This window comes from Crocodylus porosus, unplaced genomic scaffold, assembly GCF_001723895.1.
Source record: "Crocodylus porosus isolate Cpor-Errol unplaced genomic scaffold, CroPor_comp1, whole genome shotgun sequence".
Lineage (NCBI taxonomy): Eukaryota > Metazoa > Chordata > Crocodylia > Crocodylidae > Crocodylus > Crocodylus porosus.
Genome location: NW_017728935.1, coordinates 1,450,043 through 1,464,878, shown reverse-complemented (window position 1 = coordinate 1,464,878; position 14,836 = coordinate 1,450,043). Strand labels below are relative to the sequence as shown.

The following is a 14,836-nucleotide window of genomic DNA, read 5'->3' as shown; positions in this document are numbered from 1 at the left end:
ACTTGGGACGCAGACCGTTTTTAAGATAAAAACCAGTGGCTCACAATGAAGGACGGTTAAAAAAAAAAACAATAAACATTGAGGCTGTAACAATTCATTGTCTCCTTGATACGAATAGCATAAAGACTGCTATAAAGACGGCTTTTAAGAGCAGCGGAAGGCAAGGCCATCAACCCTGGTTTAAACCTGGTGCCTTGTTACGTTTACTCACTGCTTTAAACTGGTGTTGAGATATAGTTCCCCTCCCTAGCTGCACATCACCAGCCAGCCCAGAGCTTCATGATCTCACTTGGCTTTCAGTGACTTCGAGAAAAAGCAGGGTAGTGTTGGAGAGGCCGCTGTATCGGGTGACAGAAAGAGCGGGGTCGTTTGCAATAGGTCGCAGGCTTGTTTACTGAGTGATGATTACCTGCTGAATTTGGAGTTTTATTTCTTTACTTAGCATGGGGATAAGGCAGGGAAAGGGAAGGTGGGAAGAAAGCAATAAACTAGATATATATTATGTATAATATATACAAAACCCTATAAAAGACTTAGAGGGTATGAATGCAGAGGGCTGTACAGTGCATGGCTTAGAAAGTCTGAGGGCTATGTAGGTGTAAATCAGGAGCAACTTGCTTGTTGGTGTAAATGAGTTTTAAGAGCTGCACAAAATGGATTGGAGTTTGACATGGGCAGGTAGGTTCTTGGGTAGATCTGATGTCTTTTATTAGATCAATTCAGATAGTTGGAAACATTCTCCTTAGCAAGGCTGCGGGTTTAAGTACCCTTCGTCAGGCTGAGGAAGCATCTGCAGTTGGTGTGTGCTCTTCCTGGACGAAACGATGGTCTTTCTATTGGCGTCAGTGGCCTGTGGGCTTACCGCTAAGGGACGGTAAATATTATGGTTCACATTCTGGGAAGACGGTGTGTCAAGTCCGTGGCAGCCAAGCAGTGTTGTAGAGCAGCTAGTCAGGAATCGGATCCTTTCATCCCCGGGTACCAGTACTACCCTGACTTGCTCCCCGGCTTCACAAAGGCCCACCTTCCACCAGGAGCCTCTGAAATTGGTGGTACCGGTTTCTGAGGGTTCAGACAACATATGCCAGTGGTCCAGATGCTCTGCAGATCCAGCTGAGGTCGGCTTGGCATCAAACAATGGGCTCTGAAGCCAAGAACCCCAAATTACCTTTTAAATAAAAAAAAAAATGAAGCCTTCCAGTGCTGGTGTGCCCTGGTTTCCCCATCCGGAAGAGAGAGAGGCCTTGTAACTGGGCTATTGCGAGGGCTTTCTGCTATTTTTAGTTTGGGAAAGGTACTCTAGAGCAGACGAGTTATTAAACTAAAATCTCCTAGCAGCAAGGTCAGCTGCACAGCGGCGGGACTTGCCGAGGGCTCGTCTCTGTGGGTAAGTACTCGAGGGAGCGACCATTGTGCGGAGTGGCTGGGCTTTTTGTAATGCGGACACTTGTGTCCGTGATGAGTGTGGGGTTAGTGTGCGGAGCAGCTCGTGCACTATAAACTCACACCTCTGCTGGCTTCACGGTAACATCGCTGGTCAGGCAGCCCCGAGGCACTCGCTCTCCGAAGCGTTTCAGAGCGGACAACATCTGGATTCTTTTCCATAGCTCCCCACGTCTCTGGGACCCGAGCGTGCTTTGGGCAAGGGGAACCTGCCCCACAGAGAGTTAGCATAGAAGAAACCCCTCTGCTACCCTGGGGAGAAAGGAGATCACCAAGACGGTCGTTCAGCCTTGCTATCTGATTTTTTTAAGGTTTGGGGGTTTTTTTGTAACTGTGCCATCTTCCCCCCCCCATCTCCTGCATATTGCACTGCTGTGCAAAGGTTGCTCGCTGGATAGCTCAGGGATAAAATGTCAGATTCAGTGCTTCTGTGCTCTCACCGCTGTTTCAGTGCCTGGGGCTGGAAACTAAATGTCAAAGGCATTATGCGGCACATGGCAACCAGATGTGCTCGAGTAATGTCTGTGAAGAACGGGGCGGACAAACTGTGTCTATAGACTCCCAGAAGAGCAAGCTACCATGAGTCAAGCTAAGGTGCGAACGTGCAGTGCATTAGCTACTCGTGTGTGCTCTCATCGTGCGGTGAGTCCTAAGGTAGAGGGACAAGCTACCGTGCCCTTACCAGGGGGTAAGCGTGTACACACGGGCAGTTATTGCAGAGTTGACACTGCGCTGCAGAGGTACAGCCTCAGCTTACGTCGTGGTAATTGGCTCTTGGCATCATGCTCTTGGTGAAGCCAGCTTGTAGCGTTGTGAGCTAATACTGCATGTGCCACGCTGTGGTATCTAGGACATCCCCTTTTACACTCCTAGGGTTACTGAAACCTCATCTCGTTCAGCCAACACCAGAGGAACATCATGGTGTCTAGGCACTAAGTGTCTCTTGCTAACCAGATGTGAATTGACACCAGTGATGGGTCTGAGGCCCTCATCTGGACTCTGAAAGAGGGAGCCGTGTCGGTAAATACAGATGGCTTACTGAATCGTGACGTAGCAGTCGTGTTGCCTTCTTGTTGGTGGCCCTTGCTGCTTCGATCCAGTTACAGAGCTCTGTGGCATGGTACGCAAGCAGAAAGGTCCCAATTCAGGGTTTAGCTTTGGAGATCTGAATATGAGCTCCTTTTGCTCTGCCTGGAGTAGACTCAGCAGATGTTTTGCTGATGTGTAACTTAAGCATCCTGAGTTAATACTTGATAATCCACCCCGCCACACACACACACACACACACAGACTCTCCCCCGGGATGACGCTTGCTCCTTGATCCAAGAAGCTTAAAGAGCCGACTCCGGCAATGCGATGAGCCGTCCCGCCCTCCGCTCCCATGGTCTCCAGTGGGAGGGGAAGGTTACATCGTTCCTAAGGGAGGTGATTTGGGATAATGCAGAGTCCAGCTCAAATTAGACACAACTTGAATGGGCCTGGAGAGGGAGGGCAAGATATGGAAGGAAGAGGCATGGCTCGAGATGGGCACGGGCAGGAAGGGGTTAGCGAGGTAAGACGGGGAGACGGCTCGTGGCCTGGGCTTGGGAGCAACTCGATAAAACATGGGGAAAAGCATAAACATCAGGAACATGGAAGTTATTGGGGTGGGCAGTGAATGAGCACCGGGGTGTTTCTGTTCGGTGCTGGGCAGGGGGGTTATAGCAGATCTCTGCCCTCGTCGGCTCCCGTGATTCTTCGGCACAGAAACAAGTGCCTCTTTCAGTGCCCTAGCAGGGAGCCTGGGCTGGGGTGTGCGCTGGGCTTGGGGCTTGTATGCCTGCTGCTTTCTGGGCATGGCTGATAATCAGGTTCTTTGTAGGAAAGTGGCATTTAGAAGTTCCCAGAACGTGAATTCCTGCAGCGGAGGGAGGCGGCACAATCCTGCTTTGTTCTCAAAGCCCCTCAGACGCGTTTTCTGGGTGGACCCGTTGTTTTTCCTTGAGCTGCTCGCAGCAGCCGATGTCACTTTGCTGCTTCCCCTTCCTCCTTCCGAGGGGCCGAGTCCTGCTTGCTCCTCGGCACCCATAAGGATCCTTAAATGCATTCAGGAGAGCTATGTCTAGAAATGCAGCCCTAGGAAAAAGGCATCACGTTCCAGGGTAGAGGGGGATTTTCTCCTCCATCGGGCACTAAGGTGATTGTGCCTGGACTATGCGGCCAGCGGCTTGCGTTGCTTTCCCTGAAGAGTATTGACCAGCTGGAAAGATGATCAGAAAAGAACAACACAATGACCCAGGGGCTGAATGGATTGATTATATGGGGGCAGGGGAAGGAGGGGGATGAGCAGATGCAGTTTGGTTAAGCCATTACTCAGTGGACTGGGAGAGGCCAGTCCATATCAATAATTGAAGGTCGTAAAGAGCAAGGGGGGATGAATTCTCTGGTGCGGTATAAAGAGAGATGGCTGGAGGAGCAGGAGGATGCTAGCTAGGAGTAGGGAAATTTTAGTCTAAAATATCAGGGGGGAAATCCTAACTGAGAAAAACAGGGGCTGGGACTTGTGGAATTACTGCTGCTTGGAGGCCTTGCCCCACCTGGACGATATCCTCGTGCCCATGCTGTGGGGAGCAGTCCTGGAGGAGAAGATGGAGACTGTCTAATAGGCCTTGTAAATCTCTTGTATCCACTCACTGTCTTGTGATTTAGAGCTCGCTATAGAGGGAATGACTCACCCGGTTGTCTTAAAGCTGCTTTTGGAAACGTGCGTTGGGAGGGTTATGAAGCGGAGACAATAATCTTAACCCTCGGCAAGTTTTGCCTCTTTTACAGGATGCTTTTTACCAGGAGGGAGAGGGAGAAGGGGTGGACAGAGAGATTCTGCCCTCCGTTTCGCAAGGCGAGCGGAGAGCCCCCTTTTGGGAACTGTGCAACCGCACAATGACACTCAAGTTGCTCAGCAAACTGAGGGGGGCTGGAGAGGGGAAGGGGTATTCCAGAGAGGCTTCTTACAATGACGTACCTCAAAGTCACACACCCAGACATGATTTTAGCCCCATGGGCAAAGATCAAATATTCATGCTAGACATCCAGAGCAGAATTTGCACCCTTGAAAATTTGCCTACTAGCGACCTACTAGAGAGCGCGTGGCTGTGACTCGTGAACCTTTCGTAGAGGTCAGAGGCTAAAGCCAAGTAATGCTGGGTGCTTATTGCTTTGGAAATTGCCCTCCTCTGGAGCTGCTTTAGGTAGGCTGGACACCAAAAACTACCTGCTACTTTAAAAATGGTCTAAAACTCCAGGGAACTCTTGTTTGCAAAGGATCTATGTTACATTGCGAACATTTCTTAACGGCTCATTCACGTTTCTCCTTGTTCCATAGGCTGAAGAATAGCGGAGTGGCGTATTTAAGACAAGAGAAAAGTATTTAAAAGAGACCGAGGATACAGTATTAAGGTAAGAGACTGCTTCTGCACACATTTCAGTTATAGGGGCACAGTTAAATTAGGTTTGGATGGGACTTTTTGGTAGGTCGCAAGCAGTTGCTCTGAACAAACACTGCAGCTTCCAGTACCCCAAAATGTAGGGTGTGCCCCCCCCTCCAAAAAATCTTAATCCAGACCTGACTTGTCCAGATGATTTCCTGCTTCCTGGAAAAGGCAAAAGAAAAACCATGGATCTGCAACAACCCCAGCTCATGAGGTGTTCAGGTTCTGGGTTCGTGGGCTACTGATAGCTTAACAGTAGAAATGTGGAAGGACCGACTCCAAAGTCAGGCCTGTGGGGCACCCTGCCTCTCCTTGCTGGATGCTGAAAGCAGTGCTAGAGTAATTGCATTACCCTGGTATAAGAGGCACGTTCATTTGCTTACCTAACCATCCTCAGTAACTTAATTAAGTTACAGCAATCCTCCGATCCTACTGTAGCCTGATCAACACGTTCTAATGCCAAAAAATGGTAAAAACTTACTCACCTGGCTTGTTTCTTACCCTAATTGAGGGAACATCTAGTGGAATTGGAAATTGTGGTGCAAGGATCATGACTGGGGACTGACGAGTGCTGAGGCAGGCACGTACTGAGAACAGACGTGCGTGTCCCCAGCTAACCTGACTTGAATCTGTCATTTGGTTGCTTCTGCCGAGGGACGCTGCCTTCCAGACACTAAAACTGAAGGAATCAGCAAGCGGCGTGTGCTCCATGTGTCAGTCTCAGTGTCCGGATAGCAGCATCACCTCCAGGCTGTGGCACAGCAGATTGGATCAGCTGTGATCCGAATGCCCTTGGTTGCAATACGTGATCCGTTTGGATCCGGCCTGGGCTTTTTCAGGAAAACAAGCTTAGTTTCCAGCCCTGCGTGCAGGATCTAGTGCAATTACCCGGCACAATTAAAAATGCTTTGGCAAGCTAATTAGGGGCATGCTTTGACAGGACCTACAGGTATCAGACCTGGTTCCCAAAGACAGTGCTTGATTCGCCAGCACTTGAAGTCTTTAAATCAGACTAGCTAGCTTTTGGGAAGAAGCGGTCTAATTCAGCCCCAAGTTTTTTGTCTTGGTTTAGAAATCACTGGGTGGGAATCTGTAGCTTTGCAGAAGTTCAGACTAGATAAGCTTCCTGGTTCTCTCTTGCCTTTTACATCTGAAGTTATACAACCCCATCAAAGTGGCTGGCATAACTTTTCCATAAACTTTCGGTGGGATCAAGATTTTGCGTGAAACCTTCTGCCACTTATTTGAGTGTGTTACGTGGCAGAAGTGAGAGGACCTGCCATCCAGTCAGGTCCTTAGACTGTTAACAAGCCTGTCCAGGGAGAGGTGGATTTCAAGAGGTGTTAAGAGCAACTTTGATTCTTCTCATCTACCTCTAAGGGATCCTGAGAGATTTAGTTAAAGTTTGAAGTGTTGTGAGAGCATTTACTGGAGAGGGATGTTCATCCGCGTGTTTCAACCATGAATCTCTTCTTGGATGAACGTAAGAGGATTGTTTAACGGTGCCCGGGAGCGTTCATACGTGCTGAGGTAGAACCGCAGGTGCAGACGTGGACTTAGTGTACTTGAACTGCTAAGGGAATTCAGCTTGACACTGTAGTTCCCTGCTTTGAAATCCTGCTGGGGTGCCTGGCTTTGCACTGTTCCCCTTAAGGAAAGTACCTTGGTTCTTTCATCTTTGCAAGCGGCCAGGACCTTGGTTTCACGTCTTTCAGAGGAAACATCAATACAAAGAATAGCGGGATTCGGTGAGTCCCAAAGTAGTTTCCTTGTTTACGGTTAGTCAAGGGAAGGGAATTTTAACCCCTGGGCATCCACACGCTAAAGCTCATACCATTTTGCTTCATTAACCTTTTCCCCCTGAGCAAAGGGAAAGCCCCCTCTCAGTGTCACGGCCCATATATTTGTGACATGCTGCATCATGTCACAGGCTGCTGTGATGGAGCTGAACAGATGCAGCTTAACCTATGTGACACCACGTGTGGGAGGATGTGAATAGTTCACGTGGCGCACAGAGAGGACTCAGCTTTGGTGACAAACTGTCTTCTGATCTGCAAGCAAGTTGTTATTTATTCTTGGGCAGCCTGGTTCTTCCATGTGCTCGAGGAAGCCAGCGAGTGGCATCTGGTGGCAGGCAGTCGGGGTATTTAGTCTTGGCTGGTGCTAGAGGACCACAAGATGATGTATAGGGAATGTGCCGTGGTACTCTGCCTGATGGGTCCGAGGAGCACATGTTGCGTGGGCACTGTGGTGGTCATATAGGCTGCAAGCTACCCCTGGTGGGAAGTGTCGTGTCTTTTTGTGGGACAGCAGAGACCCACTGGGTTATAACAGCTAGCAGGGGAGTAGCGCTTTGAGGCTTCAAGACACACAGCAAGTCTGTTTTGCAAAAGGAAGGTGTGAATGTAGTACAAGCAGGTAAGCATAACAGTGCAGGGGGCGCAGCCTGGGCTTTTGCACATGCTAGTGACTACAGTGCAAGCCCTCCAGGCCTCCTGCGTATGTACCATGGTTGCTAGCGTGTGTTAAACCCTGTATCTTCACTGCCATCGTTACCCGTGTTAGCACACAACATGGTTTAGCCTCACTGACCTCATGGTTTCACTTTCACTGACTCCATCAACCTGCTCTGTCTAGAGCAGTGGTTTTGTGTCTGTGGTCTGGGGGTCCACAGACTATGCTTAAGGGGTCCACGAAAGATGGTTATGATCAATCAAAAGTACATGAATACCCGCACTTACAATTCAGTGGGGTCCATCCGCACCCCCATTTGAAATTTCCAAAGGGGCCCACAAATGAAAAAAGGTTAAAAACCACTGGCTTAGTGTCATGACCCAAGTCTTAGCAGGAATGGCTTGCTGACTGCAGTAGGGTCAGCCTGTGTGCCAGACCCTGAAAGGGGCTGCAGGAGGTGAGCCACCCGGTGTCTTATCCTTGAACAGCTCGTTGACTGGGAGGCATGGGTTAACTGGCTGGATGTAAAAGGAAGGGCTTATCATTAAAGACCCTGATCCTCCTTTGAGCCTTTCCTGCCCCACCCCTGCACATTTCTGGAGGCTTTCTGTGCTATCTGGCCGGAGGTTAATCAGAACTGCACATGTAGCAAGTCAGTTAAAACTGCCCCTCTATCTGTACCACCCTTTGCTCTGTTAGGTGAGATTTGGGTGGTGTTTTCTACCGTGCTGGATGCCATGTGAAATACCGTTGCCAAAGTGCTCCATGGCCGGTAACGAGGGGGATGAGGTTCCCATCCTGTTCAACAAGGCAGCTGAGTGACATGCCCGCAGCGAGGGTTGGGGCCGCAACGCCGGGCCTGGTCCCTGGTTCTGCGCAGCCAGCGGGCTCCAGCACGCCGCCTCGCTGTGGCGTCTTTCGGATGGGCTCTGCCAAGGGTTCTCAGCTGCTCGCCTACTGACTCGTGCATGCCCTCTTTCGAGGGCCAGCTGGGGAGAGGAGGTGGACTGGCCTGCCAGCCAGGAGGAGGAAACTGGCTTTTCCAGAGCAATTGCTGTGCAAATGGTACAACAGTTGCTATTTATAGCTACCACTGTGTGTGAGTAGTGGTTGCTAATCACAAGATGACAGATGCTGCTACCTCTGGGGAGGGGTGAGCACGGGGAGCGTGCACTGAAACACTGCCAGTTTTTCCATTGGGGTCTCTCCCTTTTGCATCTGAGTCTCCTGCGTTGCCCTGAAGGTGCAGTCCAGGAGATACGAGGGCTTGTGCTATCGGCTCTGCGGCGTTGGGGGAATTTCTCTTCATCTATGTCTATGGCCAAGGGTGAGGAGGTAACAGTGCCAATTGCGGTGGTGCTCGAGGCTATTAAAAATTAGAGTAAGAGCCATCAAGTTTATTCCAGGTAGAGTCCATCACACAGTCAACTCTGCGTCATGATTTCGGGTTACCGTCAGCCCAGATTCTGGCTTGGAAATGAGGACCAAGAGTTGAGAGGTTCATCTCCTGTCACCAGCCATCCCGCTGTGAAAGGTTCAGCAAACCTCGTGGGGGGCAGCATGATAATGGGACGGTCCCAGGTGTGTCATTCCATCTGCTCCTGTCCTCCTGAGCATCTGTTTCTCATAAAATGTCCTCTTTTACAGTGATTCCCTGTTCTCCCTAAGCAAAATCATTGAACGCCTTCGAGAGCAAATTGGATGCTTATCTTGCTGGGGTCCTGCCCCTTGGGTAGGCGGCTGGACTCGATGATCTTCCGAGGTCCCTTCCAGCCCCAGTGTCTATGAAATCACCTCCCAGGTAGCCAATTAAGATGCAGTAGTGCCCAGTAGGTAGCAATATGAAGGAAAAACCTAAGACTTTGCTCATTTAATTTCAGTCGAACGCACATTCCCACTTGTCTTCAGTGCAGGATGCACTGGCATTTAGAGGAAGCTTGCAAAAGCTTGACTGTTTCCCCAAGCTCCTTTGCTTTCCATGAAGACTACGGCCTTCAAGTAATTCTTCTCCCCCTCTCCAATCCTGTTGATGAAAAGAGGAGGTGCCAACAACGAGCACGCGGGGAGAGCAGGCAGCAGAGTTTGGTTTGCCCATCAACAGAGCTGATTTGATGCGGTGGCCCTGTTGTCACCCACAATGGTCCCTGAAATCTGCTGTCATAAGGAGATTTCCCAGCTGGTGCAGCTCTGGCGTGCCGTGGGGCGCTCTGGGTCTCTCTAGCTGGCACTCCGTCGGAGTAAGTCCGGATCGTCTTATTGCACAAGTTATGGCAGAGTTATGTTTTGTGGTGTTCGCCGGCTCTAAACAAGACCCAGTTGCCTTATCATACTTGCACAACCACGCTGCTCGATACCACGTCTGCAAGTTGTGCCCGTTGCTTTGAGCATCAGGAAGCCAGAGTATTCAGCCCCTCCTGATTTCTTTCCAAATAGTAATAAATAGAGCGTATTTTCATTTGTGTGGCGATGTGAATGAAGGATGCACAGAAAGGCCTGGGCTGATAACGCCGACTGCGAAGTAAGATGGGTATTGTTATCAACCGAAATGCACGTCTCTCCACTGGAAACCTCTGCCGTAACCTTTTAAGGTGCAGCTGATTCATGCCGGCTTCCCACGTTTTGCCCTGCATTGCGTGGAGTGCATGCTGCCACTTCATGGAGTTTTTTTTAGGGATTCATTGGTGTTTTATGGTAGCACCATACTTCGTACCCATGACTTTTTATGCCTATAGCCTGCCAGGCAGGAGCAACTGGCAATTCCCCCTCCTCCCACCACTGGATATAACTGCAGGCCACAAGGATGCTCCATGTGAGAGGGGAGGTCCAGTACACTGCACAGTGTAGGGAGGAACCAGTGGCTGTAAGAGATGGGATCTGCTTCTGTACCTTTTTTTCAGAGACAGTTTGCAAACGGAGTGGGAGAGACACTGGGGTTTCTTAAATAAAGACTGTATCCTGAATTTTTCTATGGGGCTTAAAACACTGGTGCCAGAGTTGCCTGCTTTATGCCTCGACCAAGGGTGTTACGAAGCTACCGTTACTCATCGTGTGCGTCACAGCGAGCGCCGAGATTTGTGAGTAGGCTTGGCCAGAACGCAGGAAATCTGTTGCGTGACAAACTTCAACGTTCCCAAGTTGTTCCCATTCTGTATTGATACAAAAACAAATCCTCTGGCCACTTTTTGCAGGGAAAACATGAGCGCGGCCACCCACGTGCACCAGCTGCGAGCCTGGCGGCCCCGGTCCGAGTAATCTCTGCCCTCCCCTGCCCCTCCTGTCTGTGCGCAAACTAACTGGAGTCCCTATGATCCTTGGAAATCGTACAGCAAACAGCGACAGGATTGGGAGGAAGCTGGTGTCTTGGGTGCCAGCGTGCACAAACTCTTGGCAGATGCTGCCCCCGTCTCCAGGTCCATCGTAAGGCGACTTGAGCTGCTGTTTGCGAGGTTCTTTGGTCGGCTCGGCTCGGGGGTGTCGGAGGAGGGAGCGTTGTCATCCTTTGTCTAAATCTTCCGCGCCTGGAGCGCAAGGCACCTGGGACTCCCTGGATGGGGGTTTTCCCACGTTGAGTCAGCCCACCAAGTGCAACACGTCGCCCCCTGCCTCGCATCTGCGTGACCCCCGGCTTCCCGGAGCAGGGGCAGTAGCAAAGCTCCCGGCTGGAGTCGCTGATCACAGCTTACGGATGGGGATGAAACGTTTTTGGAAGAGCACGAACTGCGACCCCCTGCCCCCAGAAGTCCCCTCGGTTCCCCTGACCCCGTGCTCCGTGTGTTCCCTGATTGACAGCTACAGCATATGGGTTACTGTAGGAGGCTTCGCACACAGGCGGAACAATGAAGCAGATGGACAGCCGGACGGGCGGGGGGACAATAGCTGCCAGTGGGGGGGGCAGGGCTGCTGCATGCAGAGGTTCACTCCTCCGGCCATTGATTGCGGCTCCCCAGCGTCGCAGATGGGATGATCCAGACCGCTCCAGGCCCTTCTGCAAAGCCTCCCTCAGTGGGGGAGCTGGGGCATGGAGAGGGACAGCAGGAGAGGGGGCAAGGAGGGAAGAGGAGATGAGAGAGCTGAGGTATGAAATTTTAATGAGGCAGTAATTGCCCCTTTCTCCCAGCAGGCCGGCGTGCCGGCGCGGCGTCTGGGGTGGGAGGACGCGGTGCCGAGAGCCCCGTCACACCGAGGTGCGGGGGGCCTGAGACGTTTCCCCGTCGGGGGACATTCGGTCTCCCCCACAAAGCAGCGCCTAGTGTTACCCACCCTGCCCCATCCACTCTTCCGTATTTATTCAGGATTTGAAAAGGGCCAGATACAACCCGCCCGGGTCAGCCTCGCAAACTGCCTTCGCCCATAAGACTCAGAGCGCGGGGTGCTTTGACTCCCGGCTTGGAAGATGCCTGCGCCCATTTGAGTGGATCTCTGCTGATTTACCTCCGCCCAGGATTGCACCTTCCTGTCCTGGGGTCCCACTTCCAGCAGCAGCATTACAGTCACCTGCCAGCCCTAGAGACCAGATCAGACTGGTTATGTCATATATCTATTTATTTTACCTTTTTTTGGAGGGGAGTCACTTGGGGTCTCTGGTTTGGGGCTCATCCCTGGTAATAAACAGTCTAAAACAAGACCGAGAGACCCTAGGCAATGAGTAGTTTCAGGCTGACCCACTGCAAATCTGACTTCTTCCCACTCAGCAGCTGTGGAAGCTGAACCCACTCTCAGAAGCAGACACAAAGCACCGTCTTCCCTGCGTGCCGAGAACAGGAGACGCCGCCTGCCCTGCTATCCTAGCTTGCTGCTCTCCCAAAAAGAGGGCACTCCTGGGGCTCCTTTGGCCTCCAGGATGGAAGTACAGAAAGCTCCTACCCCTTTCTCCCATCAAGTGGGCTGGGGAGTGCTATATGCTGGGCAGCAACACAACAAATGTTTTAATGGCTTCTTAAAAATGCTTTCAGGGATTTGTTCAGAAGAACTGGAGGTGGGGCATGCTTGCGCGTGCGATGATTATATGCGTGCATGGAAATGCGTGTTCATTTTCAGTTAAAGGATGTTGTTTCGCCATCTCGGTCCCTGCCCGTCAGTCGTTCCACGGAGGCCGTGCCCCACTGAAGTTAATGCAGCTGCAGAAGGGGCAGGTGCCCACCTGTACGCGTTTCTGGGACAGAGCTGTGCCGATCCGCGTGCATGCAGGTGCTGACATTTAATGCGCGTGACAAAAGGCCTTGCCAGTGCCAGGAAAAAGCAGAAAGTAGATTTATGGCTTTCAAATCAGCAACCCGGAAACCCAGCAAATAGATAACCTGAGGAGGAAAGAGCCCAAGAGAAAACACAGATAAGGTAGCAAAAAAACAGAGCCCAGAAAGTGAACGTTTTTTGATTTTCATTGGGGAATAATGTGGAGGAAGAAAGAGGAAAAGAAAAAAAGTGTTTTTCCCACAATACTTGGTTTTCACTGCAAGAAGCAAATGGTGCTTTACTCTCATTGAAAACGATGCCAGAGCCCCTGAAGAAGCATCACTCTGTGATGTTCAATTGCTTTTAATTTGGAGAACACAATCCATAATGTGAAACGGTGAGTGTCGTTGTGGGATCATTAGTAGCTGGAGTTTTACTGTTCCTCATGCAGCCATAAATAAGGATAAATACCTAATTGCTACAAAAATTGTCCTGGTGGATCTGATGAGCAGATTAAAAATAATGCCCCACCACGTGGTTATTTGCTCTTCTTTTTTTCCCCCCCTTTTCCTTTCTTTTATTTTCCATTTGTGCCCCTTTTACGTCCAAATCCCAGGATAAATCATGTAAGATGCTCAGTGCTCTTTGCTCCAGTTGAGACCTTGGAGCGACTGGCGTTGGGCAATGAGGAAGGAAGTGGTTTTAAGTGGTTTTAATGACAGTGCATGAAGGCCTGATTTCAACTTTTCTCTGAGCCTAATCTGCATACAAAACGAACTGTTCCAAACAGGAGATTTTAGCACACCTTCAACTCACCTGTGAAATCTGAACTTTCGCTTCTACCCAGGAGAACTTTTACAGTCTTTTCACCAATGCCTGAAGAAGGGTGTTTGTGCCCAAAGGCTTGCACTTAAAGAATTTTTCTCGCAAAAATCTAGTTGGTCTAATAAAAGATATCACCTCCACCACAAGTTCTGATTCCTTTGGATTTCAACAAAGCATTTAAGCACTTGCTGAACTTCAGAAATACATGAGCAGCCCTGTTGGTGCTCGAGTACTTCAATTTAAGCATACGTTTAAATGTTTGGGGCCCAATTCTGTTCTCACTGAAGTATATGGCAAGTGGGGGTGAGTGACTCAAGATAAAGCCCTCGCAGAATAGGACTGAGCGCTAGTCAGGTGCTTGAACTTGTATGCATGATCCGTTCACGCTTGGGCCAGACTTGCACTATATGCTAGCTTGGGCACCAAAAGCAACCTATTCACGGTAGCACGGAGCTCTGTGCTAGCTAATTTACCCTGCTTCATTTACAGCTCGCTTGTGCATTTGTGCTGTGCTGCAGCATACAGTATAGGCATACCCCTGAGCTGCATGTTCATAGCAGGGCGGGAAAACTTCTTGCACCTTTTTTTTTCCCCAGTGTATTTCAGCCACCAAATGCGTGCCAGCTTTGAAAGGCTGCTAGGTGCTGGGAGACTGGGGTCTAAACAGCTTGGCCTGGGACAAAATAACCTGTTCGTTTAGCACGTGGTTCACGTTCTGTTAATGATCAGAGCATATCCTCAGCCTCTCATCTGGCCCTGCAGCTCTTGCGGCTGGCAGGGAGGGCCAATGGTAGTGAAACGCTCCCCTCCCATCTCTGCTGTCTGCATGAATAGAAGCCAGCGAGGAAACCTGCTCTCATGCAGAGCAGATGGAAGCAATGCGGCGAGAGAAGGGGTGCAAGGTTTCGTTAGCTCAGCTATGCTCAGAGAGTGGGAAGCAGAGATTCCCGTCGTCCTGACCAAAGGCAAAGTGTCCAGCATGTCTCTTTGGAGAAGTACGAAGTCAAAAGCTCTATTCTTATCGTCATCCTTCTAGCTTTGCCACACTGGGTAAGTGGACGGGTGTCTCTGAAATGAGTGTCCTTGAATAACCTGCAGAGAAAAGGGAAGTGCACGACTCTTTAATCAAATATCCTAATATATCATGACTTTCTTGGGGTGAACACATACGCAGCACTAGGGCAAAGTGGGGGTGAATCTTCAAGTTCAGAAATTGCCTAGGTTGATTTCTTCTTCGATAGACTCGTGTGGTTTGGAGTTGTACTGCTGACATGTAGCTATTGTCTTTTGTGAAAGATGAAAATCAAGCCGCGGAAACCTTCAGAAGAGACGTGTATGCCAAAACGGAGGACACGAAGCCAGGAGCTTGCAGTGTGGCTCTCAGCTCACATGTCATCTCATTAACAGACATATGCATTTTAATAGGCAAGGAACTTTTACCCGGGCTTATCTGGGCAAAGACTGTCCCTGCACCA

The 14,836-nt window shown here is 50.2% G+C and overlaps 1 protein-coding gene across 20 annotated transcripts in view; it reads left to right on the top strand.

Annotated features, from left to right (window-relative positions):
- The first annotated feature begins 4,806 nt into the window (after positions 1–4,806).
- NFASC (neurofascin) overlaps positions 4,807–14,836 on the top strand; it is a 111,141-nt gene continuing 101,111 nt past the window's right edge. For all 20 annotated transcript variants that reach the window (XM_019546577.1, XM_019546587.1, XM_019546586.1 and 17 more), the window contains exon 1: positions 4,807–4,878. The gene's annotated coding sequence lies outside the window, so the exon portion shown is untranslated. The remainder of the gene's footprint in view (positions 4,879–14,836) is intronic.